Source organism: Bombina bombina, chromosome 4, assembly GCF_027579735.1.
Source record: "Bombina bombina isolate aBomBom1 chromosome 4, aBomBom1.pri, whole genome shotgun sequence".
NCBI classification, from domain to species: domain Eukaryota; kingdom Metazoa; phylum Chordata; class Amphibia; order Anura; family Bombinatoridae; genus Bombina; species Bombina bombina.
The window spans coordinates 758,615,313-758,628,267 of NC_069502.1; positions in this window are offsets into that span (position 1 = coordinate 758,615,313).

The window sequence follows — 12,955 nt, forward strand, 5'->3', positions numbered from 1 at the left end:
AAACTGAATACATTAAGGAGATGCAGGTGGACAGTGACCAGGAGGGTCAGGAAGTGTCTTTTGTGGGGTCTGTTGTGGAACGGACAATCTCAGAGGAAGATTGGAAAGTTACTTTTACTGTAATGGGAGCCAAAGTTGATTTTAAGATTGACACAGGAGCAGATATCACTGTAATGTCTTTTGCTGAATTTATGAAACTGCCTCGACAGCCCCAGCTGGCGAAGGTTACTACAAATGTCCATAGTCCTGGTGGCCGCATTGATTGTGTGGGGAAATTTCTTGCCAGCTGTGAGTACAAACAGAGGAAGTTCACCATGTGGGTGCATGTGATCCGAGGTCAGTGTGTTAACAGTTTATTGAGCAGAAAAGCAGCCTGTGACTTGGGCCTCGTGGCCAGAGTGAATGAGATCTCTGAAGATATGTTTGGCGAGTTGGGCCTACTGAACTGCAAACCTGTCCGTATAGCACTTAAAAGTGATGCAGTCCCATACAGTATTTCTACTCCTCGTAGAATTCCGTTCCCGCTCATGCCTCAAGTGGAGAAAGAGCTCATGCGCATGAAGTCTATGGGGGTTATTGAAGAGGTTGTTGAAGCAACTGATTGGTGTGCCCCCATTGTTCCAGTTGCAAAGAAAAACGGAAAGGTGCGCATCTGTGTGGACCTGAAAAGGTTGAATGAGGCAGTGAAGAGGGAGAGATTTGTGCTGCCGACATTGGAAGATATAGCCCCGAAGTTGGCTGGGGCGAAGTTCTTTTCCACATTAGACGCTTCTAGCGGCTTTTGGCAGATCCCCCTGGATCCAAAGTGCCGCAAACTGACTACCTTTATCACACCAGTAGGTCGGTTCTGCTTCTGCAGACTCCCCTTTGGGATATCCTCCGCTCCTGAAATCTTTCAAAGGGAAATGAGTTCTCTCCTGAGTGGCCACGTGGGCACAGCGGTTGTCATGGACGACATTCTAGTGTATGGGTCTACAGTGGAGGAGCATGATCAGCGTTTGAGTTGTGTGCTGCAGGCTATCAAAGAGTCTGGGCTGAAGCTGAATAAAGAAAAATGTCATTTTAGGAAAACTGAATTATGCTACTTTGGGCATATCATCAACGGGGATGGCATCAAGCCGGACCCCGAGAAAATTCGGGCTATTGAACAGATGAAAAGCCCTTCTGATGTACATGAGCTGAGACAGATATTGGGCCTTGTAAATTACATGGGCAAGTTTCTTCCAGATTTATCTACAGTTTTACACCCTATCACAGAGTTGCTTAAGAAAGATGTTGCCTGGGTCTGGGGACCCTCACAGGATAAAACGTTCCTGCATGCCAAGTCACTGCTGGGGTCTGCCCCAGTGCTGGGGTTCTACGACCCTTCAAAAAAGACGGTGGTTAGTGCTGATGCAAGCAGTTATGGGTTGGGGGCTGCACTCCTGCAGTTGAATGACAACAAACTACAGCCCATCGCCTACTGTTCCTGCACACTGACGGCTGCGGAGTCAAAATACGCTCAAATTGAGAAAGAGTGCCTGGCTGTAGTTTGGGCCTGTGAGCGCTTTCAGTGTTATCTAGTGGGTTTGGAGAAATTTAGTCTGGAAACTGACCACAAACCGCTAGTCCCTCTAATCAATTCTTATGACATTGACAAAACCCCCTTGAGATGCCAGAGACTTTTAATGAGACTGCTCAGGTTCAATGTTCAGGCAGTGCATGTGCCGGGGAAACAACTGGTTGTGGCAGATACACTATCCAGGCTCCCGCTGGCTGCTGCTGAAGAATCTTCCACGGAATTGGATGTGAAAGTGTATGTTGATTCAGTTCTGGCCTCTAAGTCCATTTCTTCAAGGAAACTGGAAGAGATAAAGAAAGAGACATATTTGGACACAGATCTGCAAGAAGTTATAAGGTACATAAAAGATGGCTGGCCCGAGAGCCGGGCAGCCTGGATGTCTTTAAATGCTTACCAGCCAGAGAGGTCGCAGCTCACGGAGCTGGAGGGGTTGGTGCTGTTCCAAGACCGCATTGTAATTCCTGTTAGCATGAGGAAGGAGATGTTAAACAGGATTCATGATGGCCACCTAGGCATTACAAAGTGCAGAGAAAGGGCAGCTACAGCTGTGTGGTGGCCTGGGATCAGCTCCGACATTGCAAATCACGTGTCTAAATGTGCCTTTTGCCGGGAACGCCGGCCTACTCAGAGAAGGGAGCCCTTGATGTCTACTCCGCTGCCTGCGGGGCCGTGGCAGAAAACAGCTGCTGATTTGTGTGAACTGCACGGGAAAAAGTTTCTTGTTGTGATCGACTACTATTCCAGGTATTTGGAAATTGCACCCCTGAATGATATCACAAGTCAGGCCGTTATCATTCGCCTGAAGAGCTTGTTCGCCCGCTGGGGCATTCCAATGGAGCTGGTGAGTGATAATGGTATGCAGTTCGCTTCTACAGAGTTCAGTGCTTTCAGCAGGGAATATGATTTTGTACATTCCACGTCAAGTCCACATTATCCGCAGGTCAACGGAATGGCTGAAAGGGCAGTTCAAACAACAAAATTCATTCTAAAGCAATCTGAGCCGTACCTAGCCCTCTTGTCATACAGGGCGACGCCCATTCAAGCCACCGGGTTTAGCCCAGCACAGCTGATGCTAGGACGCCAGATTCGCACCACTTTACCCTCAGTGGGTGTCTTCAAGCCGCCTGGCCCTGTTCCTCGGGACGAAGTCCTTAGGAGGGATGAAGAGGCCAAAAAGGGTTATCGTTTCTTCTACGACAGGAGACATTCTGTCAGGCCTTTACAGGAACTGAAAGCGGGCCAAAGTGTCAGAATTAAACTGGATGATGAGAAGAAATGGAAGACGCCTGCTACGGTAGTGGGCCGCTCTCCAGAACCAAGGTCTTACGCAGTCCTTACAGAGGGAGGGACGGTTACACGCCGTAACCGAAGACATCTTCAGCCTGTACCTGAGAGTCTGGAACCGGATACCTCAGTACCACCGCCGGTGGGATCCCCTGTTCTAAGAGAGGTGCCTTCCCCTCAGCAAGATCACAGCGGGGATATATCTTTGCCTCCAGCAGACTCTTGTTCACCATCTTCTGTATCAGAGGACAGTTCATGCAAAGTTACATCAAGCGGAAGAGTGGTGAAACTTCCGGCCCGATACAGGGACTGACTTTAGCTAGAACAGTGACCGGAAGTATGGGCAGAATAATCCCATGGTCACTGTGGACTAGGGTAGTCTACCCCGATGTCCAAGTCAGGATGTAATTTATTTGTTCATGTTTTCTAATCTATCTGTTTTTATAATGTTCAAAAACAAAAATGTTGTTGTATACCCTGTTGGTGTACCTTGTTATTTATTATATGCAAATGTATGCTTTGCCTTTGAAAAAGGGGAAGATGTGATGAGAGCAGGATGTGATGTCACTAGTATGTGGGCGGGGCTTAGGTCCGGTGTCTGTGTCGCAGTTAGTTTAGTACAATCAACCTGACTAGATGTGTATTGTTATGCTCTGCAATAAAATAGAGTTGTACCATCATTGCTGTGTCCTGCATATGTCCTGCATCTCATGACAGTATCCCCACCCATCCTGAAAGTTTTTGGGCTCCAGGCCAAGCTTTGTTAACACAGCCAGTAGAAGAAATTACACTCCCAGTGGGGTATAGAAGAGATAAGGTAATACAATGTTAATTTTCCATTGTTCTCTCCAAGTATTGGTGATTGGTTTATGGACAGATATAAGATAAAGATGCATGTATATGTACACAATGTGATAAAGTAATTTGATTATACCTACAAGCTCAACCCATTTTATTAGGTTGTGGCTTCAAAACACAAAATCAGCTAATTCATATACACAAATAAGCCTTGAAAATGCAAATCTCATACATTTTATACTCTGCAGCTGGTAAAAAAAAGTAATTGGAAACACATTAAGGAAAAACTATTTTATAGTATACTGCCCCTTTAACACAACGGTCAGCAGATAGCAACCTGGCCGTGTGGCACCTCCTTTGAAATAGCAGACTTTTCATATAAAATGCAAAATATATTATCATCACAGCTGTCATTATTTCATAACTATTTCAATCTCACATTACTGTCCCACATTTAGTTTTGATTCTCAAAACACTAAATTTAGGCTTTTATACCAATATTGTTCAATTAAATTATTTTTCAATAATTAAAATCAGAAGGTTTCTTCTTTTTGTCACTTTAATCTTGCAATTTATGCAGAAAATGTATAGGAATAACATATCTTACAATGCAAACATTAGATACATTTTTTTAACCCCTTGAGTGCTAACAAGAATTTATGATCTCAAACATCAAAAACAACAAAATGACGCTGAGAAGGCCTTTGACAGGGTGAGCTGGGACTATCTTTGGGAAACTCTTAGAACCTTTGGATTTCCGAGTGACTTCATAACAGCTGTACAGATCCTCCCGCACGGACAGGGGTCTCTCAAAGTCACCCATCCTATTGTGGAGGCAGCGTTGGGATAGGATAAGCTGAACCCGAGGTAAGTTGAAATTTTGTTGTTTTTTTTTTAAAACATATGATTCTTTCACTTTATTTCGGGGTCCACTAAAATATCCTATTTTTTACCTAAAAAAAAGGGAGAGATAGATATATTATCTCTATTATATATCAGGGGTAAAATAAATTGGTATCACAGTCTAAGGTGGACTTGTGGGTTTTTAAGTGGTTTTTAAGGTTAAGAAAAAAAAAGTTTCTTAAAAGAAGAAACAGTAACGGAAATATAGATTACTGGCTGAGAAACTGCTTGCCAGTTTTCAGGCTTTTTTGTGTGTATATGTGCTGTGTCATTCTTTTATGTGTAATAAGCTGCATGAACTGTTTTTATTCTTCATTAGATTGTTTTGTACTAATCTGATTATTGTGATTTAAGAAAAGTTATGACATCTTCCGTGATGTTTCAAGACGCACAGATTTTTATCTAGAGCATGGTGGCTAATGAACGGAAGATAGATTAACTATTATAAAAATGTACCCTTTTGCACAAATTAAGCTTTAAAGCACGATATTTAATTTCGGTATTGTGGAGACCTTAACGGATTCTAGCAGCCGGATTAAAAAGGTACGGATTTTTTGCAAACGGATAGATTACTAACCTTGTTTATATTTTAAAAATTGATATTTGATATTTGGTATAAGGTATTTTGGTATTTTTTTGCATAAGGTTGTTGTTATCTATACGATAAGATAAGAGTTGATAAGTCACAAGTTGAGAATGGGCAAGTCTCAGTCTAAAAGCTTTCCGTCACCTAGTCCAGGGGAGTCTTGTAGAGATTATGTGGGGAAAGTGTCACCAGAAGGGTATTTTTATGTCGTGCCATGGCTGGACAATATAGTGGGATGGTCGGAGGCTATGAAAAGCTCAGATCCATTCCCTAGGGATGGGGATAATGATAAATTTCACATGAATATGATAAAAGGGTTGTGTCTAGGTGATCAGCGGGCATTTCCTTATTATAAAGGTGATCCTAATTGGGATGTAGAATATATGAGGAAAGGTGGGGAAAATTGGCTAACTGTTGCTCCACATTGGCAGTACACTAATACTAAAAAGAAAAAAAAGAAAAATCATAGGCAAATAGTGTATGTGCGTCCCAATGCCCAACCACAGTTACAGCCTCCGTTGCCATCATATAATAAACTATATCCTAGTTTAATGACCCCCTCAGATGATGAACTACAAACTATTGCAGTGGCTACCCTTCAGGCAAGGCAAAATAATTTACATACCTCACGAGTTTCTGCATCTTCACCTGATACTCTTCCATATAATCCCGTTTCACCATTGACGTCACCCTTTAACTCTTTCACCCCAGATCTGTACCCTCCCTTGCCATCTGATTCAAGTATTTCTTCTATTTATTCACCTAACTTAATGCAGTCACCACCATCTTTGCCTTGTCCATCTATGCCTGTAAATACACACACTGCTACCCCTGCTGTTTCTGCTATATCACCTCCTTTAATGCCTTTAACTAGAGCGCAAGCTGCACAGCTTAAGAGATATGAGAGACAGAAAAAGGATGCATATATTAAGTTTGAGGAGGAAGATGAGGATTTATTGCAAATTTCTTACTGTAGATGATCAGCTCATAATTAAACCTTTAACACCTAGTGAGTTGCGTGAAATTACTAAGGGTGCGCCTAACCCCCGACAGCATCCATCTGCATGCATTCAGTATTTAAAACGCATGTTAGAAGGACAGAACATGACACAGACAGACATACATATTATTATAGATGCACTGTTAGACCATGACACTGAATCAGGATGGGATTGGAACAATGTTAAGACTATTAGCGAAATTGACACTAATACTTCTACAAGGTATGCATTAAATAGACCAGTGGAAAGAGCAGCTATGTGGGAAGAATTGTCAGAAGAGATGCACAGGGTCTGGAAGGACAAACAGAGTATGTCTATTGCATTAAGTTGCAAGCAGGGTCAAAAGGAAACTTTGGTTGAGTTTGTTAAACGTTTTTATAAATGCTGGAAGGAAGAGGCTGGAATGGAATCAGACAATGCAATGGGCTCATTAAAGGTGCAGACATGCATAAGTAACATGCAGCCTCAACTTTCTTTGTTGGTAAAACAGCTTGTCTCTGAATGGCCGGAGTTAAAACCCGGTGAATTCTTGAGAAGAATTCATGAAAAGGAGGGGGCAGGCTGTTTTGAAATAAAGAAACTGGAAGGAAAAAAATGTTGTTTTTTATCAGAAACAAGGATTGCAGCACTGTGACCCATTTCAAGCCAGAGAAAGGGATAATACAGGATGTTATAGAATGTATGGTAGAGGAGGGGGACGTTATAGAGGAAGGGGGCGAGGTAGGGGTAATTATCCTTCAAATAGAACACAGTGTTTTAATTGTGGGGAACAGGGCCACTGGAAAAATGAATGTCCAAATCGACCCAGTAATTCAGGGACTCCTTGTAGCCCCCGACAATGGAACAGACAGCCTTACATTGCTCCATTACCTGCACCCACAGATGCACCCAGACATAACATACAGTTGCCATAGGGGTGCCTAAAAGAGGGTAGCAACCCTATTTTTCCAGTGGTGTCCACAACTTATCGCGAGCAACCATATGTGGTCCTAGAGGTAGAAGGTTTATCCCTTCCATTTCTGGTAAACACAGGAGCAACATGTTCTGTTTTATGCTCAGATATGTATGGGGGCACAACTGGAGAAACGGAGCCTTCTTTAGGGATTAATGGAGTGCTGACTAAAACTCGTATCACACCACTACTTGAAGTTAGGGTACCCAGTACTGGCCAATATATATTACACCCATTTCGTATAATAAATGGATGTCCCTTAAACCTTTTGGGGCGAGATCTTATGGGTCCCCTGGGAGTGAAATTGAATGTCATTAAAATGGGTGAGTTAGATGTAATCATGGGATCCACTAATTGGAGTTTTTACAATGACTTACTGAGTGAAGTCCCACCTTCAGTGTGGGCCTCCTCTAAGTTAGATGTGGGGTTGATTAAATGTACCCCATATAAAGCTAGATTAAAACCTGATGCTACTCCAGTATACATAAAACAATACCCATTATCTAAGGAAAAATTAGAGGGTATTAAACCCATGATAGAAGAATTCCATGCTAAAGGAGTTCTTCGTCCAGTGGTTTCTCCCTATAATACCCCAATAAATCCAGTCCCAAAGAAAGATAATGAATATAGACTAGTCCAAGATTTAAGGGCCATTAACGAAATAGTGGTGCCTATTGCCCCTATTGTCCCTGATGTTACAACCTTACTCACAGCCATTCCACATGATGCCCGTATATTTACAGTGATTGATTTAGCTAACGCATTTTTTTTTGTCCCATTGGACCCTGAGACACAGCTACTTATGGCTTTTACATATGGGGCGTCCCAGATGGCATGGTGTCGTCTTCCTCAAGGCTATGTCTCATCATCGGCGGTATATTCGCTGGTGCTCCAGCGCAGTTTGCAGGCATGGACATGCAGCTGGGGTTCAGTCCTGCTTCAGTATGTCGATGACTTGCTGTTGTGTAGTCCAAATCAGGAGGCAAATACAGCAGACACTGTCAGTCTGCTTAAACACCTCGCTGCTGAAGGTCATAAAATAGCTAAGCACAAGTTACAAGTAGGAATGAAAGAAGTAGAATACTTGGGTTTTGTACTTTCCCACGGTCACAGGTCTATTAGTTCTAAACGCATACAAGCTATCCAGAGGGTCCCCAAGCCTAACACTAGAAAAGAAATGCTTACTTTTCTAGGGATGATAAACTATTGCAGACAATGGATTCCTGAGTGTTCCCATCATGATTCCATACTAAGACAAGCTACAAAAAGTGAAAACCCAAAATGCATACAATGGACCACAGACATGACTAAATCCTACATTGCACTTAAGACCAGCATTATTAGTGCCCCTGCTTTAGGACTACCTGATTATTGTAAACCATTTCATTTGTATGTCAGGGACAATTGTAAAACCATGGCTGCTGTCTGTGCCCAAGAACATGGCGGAGGCAATATGCGTCCCATAGCTTTTTTTTCCAAAGTAGTTCCAGTATCGGTACAGGGGATGCCGGCGTGTCTCTGAGCATTGGCGGCATGCGCCATGGCTGTGGAGATGGTTGAAACAATCACGCTAGGTCACCCAGTAGTACTACACACAAGTCACCAAGTTTTACATCTTGTAAAAAATGTTACCACACAACATATGACTGCCCAGAGGCTCTCTGGTTATGAATGTATATTGTTAAATAACACTAACCTTACTATTAAATATAGTAATAGCAACTCAGGTCTGGCTCAGATTCTTAATGCACTACTTTTAGGTTCACCAGATCTGACAATTGACCATGACTGTTTAGAGGTAATACATCACATAACAACACCACAAGCTGACTTAATGGACAAACCTTTTGACTATGCAGAAAATGTATTTGTTGATGGCTCCTGTTCCAGACCTAGTGATGGGATTTACAAGACTGGGTATGCCGTCGTGCAGTTACCAGACATAGTACTAGATGCAGGACCTATTAATTATCCTTCAGCGCAGGCAGCAGAGCTAATAGCACTCACAAAAGCATGTGAAATGTTTAAGGATAAATCTGTTAATGTTTACACTGACTCTCGCTATGCTTTTGGGGTTGTGCATGATTTTGGTATGATATGGAAACAACGTGGGTTTGTTTCAGCAGATGGCAAGACCATATCTTATACCAATCTCATTAATGACCTTTTGCAGGCAATACAACTCCCAAAAGATATAGCGATCATTCATTGCCGTGCACACACATAGGACTGATCCTATTTCTATGGGTAATGCGCTGGCAGACAGAATTGCTAAATAAGCTGCTTTTGCTGCACATACAGCTGGACCATTTGTTCCAATGTATGCTGTTTTGCCCCCCCCCCCTTCATGTCCCACAGATCACATGCTTCATGAACTCCAAGGACATGCCACTGTAAGTGACATGTCTTTCTGGGAAACTAAAGGGTTAACTTTAGATGAAAATGGGTTGTTTTCTAAAAAGGGGAAGGTGGCTATACCAGAAAGTAGCGCACCACTTTTTATTGCACAAGCCCATGGTGTAGGACATTTAGGGATAAAGACAACATTACACTTGCTAAAGCAATCTTTTTATATGAATAAAATAGATGAACATTGCAAATCATATATTAACAGATGTGTATATTGTTTGCAGGCAAACACAGTTATTCCAAATAAAGCAAAGCATGACCATTTGCCTGCACCTATGGCACCATTTACACATTTTCAAATTGATTTTACACATATGCCAAAGACTGGAAATAAACAGTTTTATTTGCTCGTCATAGTTGATCAATTCTCTAAGTGGCCAGAAGCATTTATTACACAGAGGGAAGATGCAAAAACAGTTGCTAAAATATTAGCCACTGAAATTATACCCAGATTTGGTTGTCCACTCCAGATTAATTCTGACAATGGCTCTAATTTTATTAGTAAGGTTACAAAAGAATTAGCACAATGGTTGCGAATTAATTGGCACTTTCACATCCCATATCATCCTCAGAGCTCAGGAATAGTAGAGAGAATGAATCGTACTATTAAGGAAAAACTTTTAAAGGCAACAGCTGGTACATGGGTTAGATGGCAGCAGTATTTACCTGCAATTTTGGCAGAAATTCGTATGACACCAAATCGGACAACTAGGTTGTCCCCATTTGAGGTCCTAATGGGAAGACCATTCCCAACTCCGTGGGTAAAAGGTCCGCTTATCATTAAGAATGGTGATTTAGAGTGTATTAAGGAACAATATGTAAAGCAATTAATTGAAAAGTTGAATGGCATCTATGGTGATGTGTCCTCTCGTTTACCTCTTCCTGCACAGGAACCAACATATCTTTTCAAGCCTGGAGACCTGGTCTGCATTCGACAGCTGAATAGATCTAAAAAAGGAGGTTTTCCATTCAGCAAACCCGTGACCGTGATAGCTGTAACAAGGACTGCAGTACTGACTGACGACAGGGATATTTGGATACACGCTTCGCGTGTCAAGCTCTGCCCAAAGAGGGGAGAAGCGGGTGACAAGGTATTGGTCACCTCTCACAAAGACACAGAAGAAGAGTATGCCCAGGACTGGGCATGCCTCATAAAGACACAGACAGCGGACGCTGTGAACAGTACTCCAGACCCCTGCATTCAGCATCCTGATCCATCTACCCCATTGCCAGATCTTTCAACACGTTAAGTGTAACAAAGAACAGTGACATTACCCTGAACAATACCCACATTACCCAGCAGTCCTCAAAACAATTATAATACCTGTTGATGTTTTTTTTGTGATGTTATATTGGTATCAATAGCTGATTAGAGGTTGCTATAAAGTAAAATAGGGGTAAGACACAAAATACACCATACAGACACGTTTCTATAAAGATTCTATATTACTTAATAAGTCTTATTCATTGAAAGACATTGCAACACTGCATATTTCTTTCAATGAACTCTGAACCCACTTTGACCACCATACCTGACGAACTTCCATCCTCTGCATCACCTATTTTGTCTGACGAATCTAGTTTGATAGATTCTACTAACAACCCACCGGTACTTATAGTTCCTAAAACCCCTCCATTAGAGGTTCCAACACAGTCTTTAACAACTATTCTAGCCACTACTACAGCATCACTTACAAATTTACTAAAGGTTAGGGAAAAGGGGAGAAAAAGAGTATCTGACTATGCTATAGAAGAGGTTAGACATAAGTTAAGTCTTGGCAGTCACGAGGGTTGTGTTAGAATAAGAGAACTTTTTAACCAGCTCCAATACGATAGTAACATTTTAAAAGGACAAAAAGATTGGCTTGTACACGAGTTGGGACAGGTACAGAGCTTTAATAGGGTACTTATACAAAATTTGCAAGCACACTCTTTGATTTGTCCTTTAGTCCAGTGTCCAGAGGTTACTGCTCTCGACTTATCTAGACAGGTTGCACCACCCCCACCACCTACTACTTCCAGTGCTTCTACATCTCACGGCCATATTGACAATAATACTGTCCAAATAGCTACCACATCTATACCCAATGACCTCTGAACCTTTTGTTGCTTTCTTACAAGATAATTTATCAAAGCCAGAACCCAATTCTGCAGTTGCTCAAACTTCCTTATTGTTAAAAAATAAAAGTAAAAAAAGGTGGATATCTCCAGATACTGCTGAAGAGGAGTTTAAACGTAAGATACGCAGGCATAACAAAACACAATATCAGAGAAGATTTCGTAATAAACTACAGGAAAAGGCCCAACTATTCCATCACACTTGTTTAGTTTTAAAAGCCCAAAGGAAAGCACTAGTTAGGGAGTTGCTGGAACTCATAGAACTTACTAAAACTATTCAGAGTATACTCGAGGGGCATTTTTGGCTTTGTTCTATAGCTCAGTGCTCAACTAGCTATCCGCACCTGGTAGTTTATGATACCCCCGAAGAGAGTGAAAATCCTACTTTCCCCATTTCCTTGGGTTATGTTAATCTCTAGATAATATAGAGAGTAAACACAGGGAGAGAAAGGGCTAACGCAGTTTTACCACACATACATTTGTAGGTATATCAGGGTGATTTTATAAAATCTAATGAGTAACATTCCGCTGAGAGCAGCTACTTACACTTCTCCTCCTTTGATAGAAGAGGAAACGGCCACACAACCAATACAGGAAGATTCCTTAGCAGGCCCATCTTTCTTACATACACCTACACCTACTAAGGCTGAAACAGGGTCAGCAGAGACTAGTTTTAGGTTGGAGGGATTTCAGGAACCGCCTCCCAATCCGCACAGGTGTGCTAAGATCCTTGCTGCTATTACTAAACAGCAGAAGGTTAGTCAACGTCAGATTAAGGAGCGTCAGTATAATAGATTAGCATCTAGAAAATACAGAGCAAAAAAGACAGCTGAGCTTACATGGGTCTGGGAAAAACAACAGCGCTTAGAGCGAGAGATTAAGGAGTTGTGTGATCAAGTGGCATCTCTAAAACACTTACATGCAGTTGTAGAAAGAGATATAGCACATCACTTGACACACTGTCCCATAGCCTTGGCAGACATTACTATTTAGGTTGCAATCAGTTTTAACAGTGGTACTGATTCTGAACTTGTCAGTGTCAGCTAGGTCTTAAGGATGCCCCCCATTGTAATGATGGACCACCCATGCAAAACGATAATGATAGTGTTTGGTGCTCTTTTGTTTGCTTACATACCAGTCATAATATTCTCCTGTTATGGATACCCTGAGGCTACAGGATCTTTTAATCCACAATGTGAATTTTTGCTCGGTAGAAGGAACATTAATTACACAAATACAAATACAGAGTTTCAAAATGGTTCTGACACTTCTGACACCTCATATGCAAATACCTCTATTTCCCAAGGGAAACACAAAAGATCTGCACCATTGCATAGGACTCC